This window comes from Cyprinodon variegatus, unplaced genomic scaffold, assembly GCF_000732505.1.
Source record: "Cyprinodon variegatus isolate N-32 unplaced genomic scaffold, C_variegatus-1.0 Scaffold229, whole genome shotgun sequence".
NCBI lineage: Eukaryota > Metazoa > Chordata > Actinopteri > Cyprinodontiformes > Cyprinodontidae > Cyprinodon > Cyprinodon variegatus.
Genome location: NW_015150682.1, coordinates 202,150 through 212,915, shown reverse-complemented (window position 1 = coordinate 212,915; position 10,766 = coordinate 202,150).

Below are 10,766 nucleotides of genomic sequence, written 5' to 3'. Positions count from 1 at the left end.
TAAAGAGACAATTTAATTAGCCTAATGCTTGGCTTTAACCAAAAACCTGGAATTTCCCAGTTGGAAAAAGAATAACAAGGCCCCAAGAAGTCAGACTGCCTGCATGAAAAAAATCAGAGCTTACCACCCAACCAGGGGCGGAGCTTGAAGGGGGCTCAGTGGTGGCAATAGCAACCCATAACCATTCATTAGTCCCACCTATGGCCACCCCTACTTAGTAAATGTTGTTCCAATTAGAACTTATACTGAGTTTGAATTCGGCGGCTGCATCCTCTAAAGGCCATATTCGTAAGCCGATTAAGTCATAGCGCAGCGCCAAGGTCTGTTTGGATTGGAAGTCTCCTTGTTATGCAGCCCACAAATGCAGCTTTCTTTTTGCTCGTTTTGAAGGACAGGTCTAGTGTATCCTTCGTAGCGTTGGATATCCCATGATTCATTGTGAGTCCAAGCAAGGCGGGTGCTCCGTGCTCAGAGGAAAAAGGTAAATGGTGCAGAACAGTGGTTAGTATTGTAAGTGCATTTTAATATAATCAAAGTATGTGAATAGTTCTGTCTGAAATTAATGAAAATAGTTTTTAAATGAGTCAGATATGTAGTGGATAATGTTTGGTTTGTTGAAAGGTTTTATCTCTCCACGTGCAAATGGATTTGGCTGACATTTAAAGGGGTCATAGAATGGTTATATAGGGCATCTAGTGCTAGTCCTTAAGGTCTCTGAATAAGGTGTGTAACATTGGTTGGGCTGAAAATGGCATATTTGCTGTTCTATGAGCCCTAATTTAAGCCTGGTTGTAAGCCCTAGAATGAAACTTTTATGGTATGCTCATGAATATTTAAATAAGCTGCGCACTGATTGGTTGGTTTACAAAGAGCGAAGCTGCTGAGCAAAGACGCATCATAGCAACAAGCACTCACTCACTGAAACATCGAGATTGCTGATAATGAAGGGTGACCAGACGTCCACTTTTTCCTAGACATGTCCTACTTTTCATACTTTAAAAAATGTCCGGGGAGAATTTCAAAATCTTCCGGGATTTTTGTTGACTTTTTGGTCCAATCATCCCTGTGATAAAATCTGCTATCAGAGCGTCTGCTCTAAAGAACATGCATCAAGGATGTGGGCATGAACCAATGGATGACCTAGCAGCTGAATAGCTAGCTTTATACCTATATATTAATTTTGAGCCAACACAGAAACTGATGCTAAACTGAGTAACTCATGCTAAACTTGCATCTCCTTCTGTTTATTTCAAAAATGATTTGATCGTTAAGAGGCAGAAAGAGCCAGAGCACCTTTATGTGCATGACTAAAGTTCATGCATCTGAAAGCTAATCCTAAACTTAGATATTTAATTGTTTCATTGCATTATGTCTATTTGCATTAAGTCTTAAGTTTATGCAACTCACTTTATTAATCTAACTTCAACACACACTGATGAATCTATCTCTCTATTATCTGACATTATTGTTCAGTCAAATAAAATCAAACTTTTCTTTTTACTACCAAAATTAGGTTTTAATAATCCAGACCTGGTAGGTACAAGTTAAAAAATTTCACAACCGATTCCCCGCAACATAAAATCACACGGTCACTGCCTCTATTTGCAGTACTGTAAGCCAACAGGACCTAACAGAACCTCAGTATGTAGCACTTCTGAACCGGACAGAGACAACGAGGCAATGGGCGGAGAGCCCCTAATGAGAAGTAACAGTCGTAACTAACAAGACAACAGCAAGTTCAGCCGGGTTTTAATTGGCTGCAAAAACTGCTGGTATAACCTTGTTCTAATTACTAATACAAAGACCAATTGTCATCTGCTCACTGTAGCCAAGAGGTCACATACATCCTTAAAACAATAAAAAACAAATTGGATTCATGTTTGTGTGAAATGAACCCATATGGTATGGCTTGGCCCGGCTTAGTTATGTTTGGCACAGCAGACTGAGAGGGTGATGCTGCTGAAGGAGTGCTGGGTATGTTTATGGCTGATCGGGTTCAGACCGCTGAGTGTTGCATCACAGCCTGCGTCTCAGCTAAGTGACCCTGCTGAATTCCTGCCCTGTTCGTTTACCAATTGGAGAGAACACTCTGACAATAGACTGTGGTCTAATATCTCTGAACAGAAAACAATCTGAGGGTAAAAACATACTTGTTGGCTTGAATTTCACTGTTGGGCCTCAAGTCCATTCTGCTGTGCTTGAGAAAGCTCACCTCCATTACCTTCACTCTTCCCCCATGTTGGATAAATTGTTTGACAATTCCTGTTTTCTACCGAAATCTACAATCATCTGCTTTGTTTTGCTCACTACAAAGTGAACCTTGTGGTCTCACATTGCATAGCAGAACTATCAGTGTGTTCATGCAGATGAAAGGAGGATGACTTGTGCCTAGTGATTGTTTTTAATACAGACAACACGGGTCTTTATTAAACAATCCGCTATCATGTATTAAGTGAGCGAATGGGCTGCTTTTAGTCGTAGTTCAGAATGTAATTTTGCAATTATTATCGGGAAAGAAGGACTTCATTTCAATTCAGTTTATTTATATAGCGCCAATTCACAACATGTCATCTCATGGCACTTTACAATTCAACCAGATCATACAGTCAATTTGATTCAAAGCTTTCTATCTAAGGAAAACCAGTTGATTGCATCGACTTGAAGGCAGTGCATGCTTGTAGCGACAGTGGAGAGGAAAAACTCCCTTTTAACAGGAAGAAACCTCCAGCAGAACCAGACTCAGTGTGAGAAGCCGTTGGGGCCAACTGGGGCTCAGGAACAGATATATCAGCTGATCCAGGGGCCATTCATTAGAGAATCACAATTGCTAATGCTCAAAGTCAAAGGTTTTCCAAGTACAAAAAAAAAAGGGGCGAGTACTGCACCCTGTGGTGTTCCAATACTGCCATACTACCAGCTAAACATATGAGCGTAAATATCTTAAACTATAGTTTGTTTATAAGAGATAGAAACATCAGCTACAGTAGACTAGAGTGGTATCTATGTTAATAATATAAGACTTCAGAAACAGCTCAGATTTGTGCTCTTAAGACTTGGAGTCTTAAAAGGTGATGCTTCCTATGTTTTACTTTCAAGCTGGTTAGCTTCGGAGGGGGAGAGATGTCGGAATATCTTTTGGTTTAATATGGAAATGCGGCAGAATTCATGAGGAGGGAAACAGTCCAAGGCATAAGACAGTAATTTTAATTATTATTATAGTGAATTTCTTTAGGTTCGTGCTCCTCCATCAAACTGCTAGCATATATCATGCAATATGGGGATATCTTTGTTACCTCTGGGCAAACGGGACTGTTGTGGGAGGGGAGATGGAGGCATCAGCTGTGAGAGATAAAGGGGGGGGGAATCATCACAGCAAACAGGGAAGCTGGTTAAGTGAAATAAACAGCAGATCTAAGCCAGCAAGGCAGCCGTTTTCTGCTTTATGATCATTCTGATGGTGAAAGCAGATCAAACAAGGCTGATAACCTTGGCAAGTTTCCTTTCTTCTCTCTTTAAGCATCAGAATTTAGAAATTCAATGAAAGTCCTTTACTCAGCTTTCGGAGAAACTAAATTGTTAATAAAAAAAAAATCTAATACTTTGATCAGTTTTGTGAAAAAGTGATATTATAAAATGATATACTTTTAGAAGAAGCTTATTGAGAAGAATTGGTTTGTTGGCAAAGATATTTTTGTTATGGGGAGTGGCAGCCTAGCGGTTAGGGCATTGAGCTTGGAATGCTGAGGTTCTGTGTTTGAGCCCCACTCCCACAGACTGCCACTCTGGGTCTCTGAGCAAGACTCTTAACCCCACACTGCTCCCCCGGTGCCCCACTATGGCAGCCCACTGCTCCCCCAGGGGATGGGTTAAATGGAGAGTTCTCCAATGTGAGATTTATCTTTCTGCTTTAATGAACTAAACTTAATTTGGTTAATAAATGTGATTCTATTAGAATTAAAAGGCAGTTTTTGTGAAGCTCTCTTATTACCATTACTTAAACCACCTATTTCAGTGTTGATTTTAAGTTATTTTTTCTCCTGATAAATAAACAGAACTCTGGTACATTCTTTAAATATTAGAAAAAAGATTGTTCATATTTTTCCCTGCTCACTGCTAAAAAGCAACAAAAACTTGGGATTCAGCCAGACAGCATGTTTAAAATGTTAATTGAACAAGTTTGTTTAAGAATGTTTGTTTAAGAACAGGCACGTAGTCTGGTAACAGGCTTGAGCTGGCAGAGGAAGACGGGACATTCCTATGACAGTCTGAACCGGCTGATTTCTGAGCACGTGGGCTATGAACAAACTGAATTGGCCGACTGACTGGAAGCTGGTTTAAAGCAGACTGGAAGCAGCAAGAAACAGTTTAGCTGTGAAGGCTGGCAGTGTGCGCTGACACTACAGGGGTTCTCATACAGGGAAAGAGGAGACACACTGGCAGGGAATACCTGAAAGAGGCAAAGTAACAGCTGGAAGGAATGAAGGTGACTGGGAAAGTGGCAGATGCATCTGCTTACTCAAATTAGCTGGGCAGGGAGACACACGCAGCAGGCAGCCAGAAAGCCTAAAACACAATCAATGAGGCAGGATGGAATAGAAAAGAATAGAATTAAATCCATTTATTGTCCCACAATGGGGAAATTCTGTTGCTTACAGCAGTGAAAAAATGGTCACACAAATGTGGATCTTAGAAAAATGTATAAGAGTAACATAATGACATGACAGATAGGTGTCCTATAAATATTATATAGTTTAATATAGGGCCAACAGTGGCATCGGGTGCAAGAGTTTACGCTACAATCAGAGGGTTGTCAGTTCGAGCCCTGGCTTTCAGTGTCGTTGTGTCCTTGGGCAAGACATTTCACCTGGATTTCCTACTGATGGTGGTCAGAGGGTCCGGTGGCACCAGTGTACAACAGCCTCGCTTCTGTCAGTGAGCCCCAGGGTACCTGTGGCTACATGTAGTTTGCCACCATCAGTGTAAAGCACTTTGGTCAACTCCTCTGGCTGGAAAGAGCATTATATAATTTAATAATAGTTAATAATTTAATGAGCATTAATGAGGTAACAAAGCCCAGGATTTCTAACTATATATTATTTTTGAGAAAAAATTATCGCTTGTGTTTTCTCAGACAAACGGGTTCGTTTTTAGAAAACACAAATAAATCCACACTATAGCTAGTCTACATTTCTGAGTCAGAAAATTACTTCAAGCCAGTTGTTTCAGCACTTCCTCTCATCTATGGAGCAGAGAAAAGTCTTTCTTTTAATGCAAAAATAACTAGAGACTTCTTAGAATAATATATCCCGTTGATGGTAGCCCACATTTCAACAAAATCCAGGGTATGGAAATCACCCTGATATAAGCACTGATAGTCTCCCACTGATAATAACTCGGATGTCTATTGTGTTTGGCACATAGAGCCTGACATCTGCTTTCTACCAGAGAACACACTGATACCTGGATCTATCTGTTTACCTGTCATCTCACAGTTTTTTGCAGTCAGGGAAGGTTTATTATGTGGGTAACATGGGCAGGCACCCAGAGCAGCATTAGAAAGGGATCGCTGGGGAAAACATGAGTGCCAGTAGAAATAGAGCAATCTGTTTTATCTCTCTGTTGCACCATAACTTAGCCTGTATTGCCTATTTACATCATTGGCTCCAGGTTTGACAAAGGGAGATGTTTGGCCAGGAAATGGGATTTATACAAACAAAAAACAAGATAAAATGAGCAGTGCTGGTGGTCCTACCCTGTTAGCAGGAGGCTGGTGGATGAAGTGGAAACAAACTTCTTTTATCCTCTTCCTGAATTTAGAACATTATTACCATGTAATACTGTTATAAAGAGAATTTATGGCTTATTCATTATATCATTAATTCTAAATTAAAATAATAAAAAACAACCAAAAGATCTTGTCTCTGCCTTCTCACAGAATGTTAATGGCTAATTTCCTTGATTCTGACCAGCAGAGAGAAAAACGTGAGTTGTTGATTTAGGAGCGACAGCCACTCTGGGGATGAAGCAAATTGAGCTCTACTTCAAAGGTTCACGGTTTAATTTTTGGTGAACGGTCAGAAAGGTGAGAAAGTTTCATTGGAAAAAGAAAATGTTCGTAAATATTAGTTAAATAAAATGGTGACAGAGTCCAGGAGAAACACCGTCAGATCCAACTACCTGTGGTGTTGAGAGGCCTGTATTACCACTGCAACAGAGATGTAAGACAGCTTAATAATAACACTGGACTGACAAAGAGGCCCCCATCATCACGCTGCGTGCTGAATAATGCATATTCCCATACAAATTAGCATCTTTTTGAATTAATGAATGAACCCAGGTGAAGTTTGGCATTTGGGGCCCCGAGGCAGCTGACAGCCGTCTCTAAGGAAAACTCTGAGCACAATGTGAAGCTCGCCTTTTGTGTTGGACGTTTTTGCAGACTGAAGTTGGGAAGTGAGAGAAACTTTTTTTGTTCAGGCATGCATTTGCTGTCCAACTTGTCAGTTTGACAATTCACTTCTTGCTCATTGTTTAGGGGTCTTCATGGGAGATGGAACTGAGACTGAGAAGTGTTTTACGTCTGGAATCTGCTTCCAAATCCTCACAGAAATGCAGAGATGCATCTCAGAAAATCAGAGGATCATTAAAAAGATTTGCTGATTTGGACAAACTCAGAGAACCAACAGCAGCAGATGACATGGTGCACCATGTGCTCTCTGATTGTAGAAACATTACACCTCTTCACTCCTCCACCAGACTATGATAGCTTTAATTTACTTTTATCTCAAAGGAGGGCTTGGAGGCTTTTTTGTCCTGTTGATCCAGATGAAATGCCTCTATTGGTGGTCAGGAGTGGCTGAACACAGTCAGTCTGTACCAAACTCCTGAGTGGTCTTTGCTTTCAGAATCCTATCTGGAGTTATTCCTGTGTCCTGTGAATTTTCTCCTGCTGCAGTTTTTCATTCAGCACAACTTTCCATTAATTTCCATTCTTGTTCTAGCAAAGTATCTCTGTACTGAAACTGAATTTACTTAAACTCCCTAAGCAACAATCTTCAAACTTATCAGACATAAAAACCTGAATTACCATCCATTCAGTTTCTGGAATGATTTTCAGAAATAAATTTTAAGATTATTTATTTTATTCTAATTCAAATAAAACTGAAACTGTACTTACTCCTGTGATAGTAACAATCCGGAACCTTTGTTCAGATTTCTAAAAATTGCACAGAGTGTAGATGCTTAGTAGATCAGTCACAAAGATAAAACCTTTTCCAGGACATATAACATTTACATCCATGTAGTATGAACCAACAGATCTGAAAGAACCAGGACTGATTATGGACATCTTTAATGTTTCACATATGTTCTAAGCTCGTGCCATTTTCTATTCTTAAACTGTTCATTTGCTCTCTTTCTCTGCAAAACACAGAAACCACAGAGACTAATTCATCTAGATTCTGCAAAGCAAGCTGACATCGCACATGCACTATAATCTGTTGCACCTTTCCAAGAAGGCTCCTGAAGGATGTATTGATACTCATCCGTATCAATGATAGTGACGGAAAATGACGATTGTGTTTGATTTCAGTAAGAAAAGCTCAAATACTGGCTCCTCTTGCATGTTAGAGGTGTTTCAGTGCAAGCGTGTGTCCCACCCAGAGGTCTCCTGGTTGATTCCCTTTCCCTGCTTCTAGAGTTCTGAAGCTCTGACCAAAACAAAGATGTCTTCCACATAGGTTCATGCAGTCTTAGAAAACATTCTGCAGAAACACTTTGTCTCTTGGTTCATCCCTGAAGTAAGAGGTTACAGCGATTCGCAGCTGCATGTGGGATGATAACAGTAAATATTTGCAGATCTAGAGCAGGAATGATTTATTCTTCTCTTTCACAAAAGTGACTTGAGAGTCAACAGGGCCTTTGACCTCCCCCTGTAACCATAAACCCCGCCCTCTACGGAGAGTTTCAACAGGTTTACAGAAACAATAAACTGAGGCTTCTTTCACACAGAGGCTGATCGACGGAGTCCTCTCCCACTAGGTGTCCCGCTCCGAATCAAGCAGGATAGGAAATGGGGTCAGCAGCGGCACTGAGCATAGCAGACATACCTCTGAGGAGTCGGACGCCAAGCAGAGACTGTAAACCAGTGTGCAGAGCAGGGAGTTATCTGAGCGTCTCTGTAACTGTGACTTCCACGGATCAGCATGAGTTTGCAGAAACATCCATTGCTAAAATAAATCAAAGTCAAAGCATAAGGACAAAAGGAATCTAGTGGGTGAACGAGTTTTTAAGAGAAGGAGCAGGCCCAGAACGTTTCCCTAAAGTCAAACTGGGAGTTGGTTCTGTACTGGGCTTAGATACTGGGCCTGATTAAGTTACTGGAAATGGGAGGCACTGTGGGTGGCCTGAGGTTTTTTTTGTTTGTTGTTGCTCCATGCAGTTCAAGGAGAAACAGGGTTATTCTACAACTATTTCTGTGTGGCATAGAAGTGATGCTGATGAATGAAGAAGATTTAGCTCTGAGGCTTTTAGAGCCCAACATACTGAGTTTTGTTTTTTAGAGGTTAAAGATTTTCTACATAAAAAAATCTAGATTCAAAAGCTGTTTCAGTTCATTAAATCACCGGGAAACAACAAGGCTAACACATCCATTCTCTACCTGGTTCTGTGTCCCGGCAGGGTCACTGGTGCCAGCGATTTTTGGGCTGGGATTTGTACCCGGGGCCAACAGAACTATAACCTAATGCACCTTGCAGCCTGTTATACATCAACATTACTGAGCGGCTGTTTGTGTTGTTTCCTAAAAGAAGAAGGTTTTGAGTTTGAATCCTTTTTTTAAAGTGAGCAGAGCAGCTTATCTCAGTGCATGAAATGGTTTTCTCAGGTCTGCCATTTCCTCACCTTTGGCTTCTCGCCCACTCTCCATGGGTCTTATGTTAGGGCGTTTGCACACAGGGTTGGTCTGCTGCGTGGCTGACCTTTTCCAGGGTGTGCCAACCACTCACTGACTCAGCTGCAGATAGAGTCAGAGGCCCTGCAGGGATTACTGCAGCCTAGAAAACAGATGTAATAAATCATTGTTAAACATTTGAATTATTTTCAGTTAGCACAAACATTGTTAAGTAATACTTGTGTCATTATACACTACTCGTTTTGTGTTGACACAATAAAAGCAATTCTTGCCAAACATTTGCAAGACGATTGTTGTTCTACAGAGGAGTAAAAACTGTTTAGTTCCTTAAATATGTTTCATTACTTATTAATCCTATCTATAATAATTAAGCAAAATTGCAGTTTTTAAACAATGATTTAATTTATCACGGTTAAAAAAGCCCCTCATACCAAGCTGGTACTGTGCTGAAAAAGTTGCGGGTGTGATTTCTCTCAGAATTTGTCAATTATTAACCTAAATAGAATAAAATTGGTTAAAGGGTCTTAAAAAAGATTTAACCTAAATCATTCAAGAACAGATGAGAAACAAAGGATGGACATCTGTCAGCCTGGAAAAGGCTACCAGAGATATATTTCAAGGTTTTGAGGCTCAATAAAATCACAGTGAGGGCTGTTGACCAAAACCAAAGAAAATCTGGAACAGCAATGAACCTTTCTAGTAATTACACCTTTGTAACTCCTTAGGAGGTTACAAAAGATACTAGAACAAAGCCTAAAGCTCTCCAGGCCTCAGTCTGTCACTTAAAGTCCCTGTTAAAAAGGATCTTATGTCATGAGCTTGGCACTGATGACTGGTTTGATTGCTCATATTGTCCACCTGCCTTGCTTTTCCCAGTTCTCAGTACCGCTCATCTTATCCACCTGCTTCAGCCTCTATTTAACCAGCCTTCAACCAGTCATCAGGGCCAGATTATTCAAGCCTGTGGTGAAAGTTCTCTAGCGTTCCTGAGTGTTTCTGATTGCCTGATCCTAAACAGTTCTGCCTCTGGACTTCTGAGCCTGCCTGTCCCCGTTCTGATCTGTTTGCCTGACCTGTTAACGGACTTCTGCTGGATTCTGTCTGTGTACCGAACCAGGAACTTTCCAGACACCTTCCTGGATTTCCCTTCAGTACCTCTACAGATCTCTGATCTCCTGGCTCTGACTCCTGAGCATGTGCTCGACAACAACCTTGTCTTCGACCTCTGGGTGAAATCTACCTTCCTTCGTCTGCTCAGTTCAGAGCGGCGTCCATCGCATCCTGTTGGTAGCTGACCTGGAACTATAAGACAAGGTTAGTGACTCACGCGTTCATTATCATCCTGTGGCAGATAGACGTGATCACTAACCTGTGTTCTCCCTCAGCAGAGGTTCCTGCCTTGGAAGCCGATGCTGTTCTCTGCAGTTCCTTGATAAATAAACCTTTGGTTAAATCTAGCTGTCTTTCCTCCTCGAATACTTGGTCATTTTGTTCTGAACCTGGCATCTTCCAGATAATACTACTTGTTTGCTCTGATTGACATTTGTTTTAAATGTGCAATTCCCACATGAGATGGTTAGGAGTTCAAGAAGGCTTAGTGTAATGCAGACCATCAGAAAGCCTGATCAGAGTGTATGTGTGCAGAGGTCAGTGGGGGGTTATGTGCTCTTCCTCTCTGTCCCTGTTTGACTCGCAGCTTTGAAAACCTCCCATTATTGTCTTCAGTAGCTTCTTTCTCTCAGGCCACCCGGGCAGTGATCAAATCTCTCTCTGCCTCTGCTTACCCACACTCCTTTCTTACCTTCTCCCTTCATTCACACAGCCATAAAATGAGCACACACACAGGTTATTTATA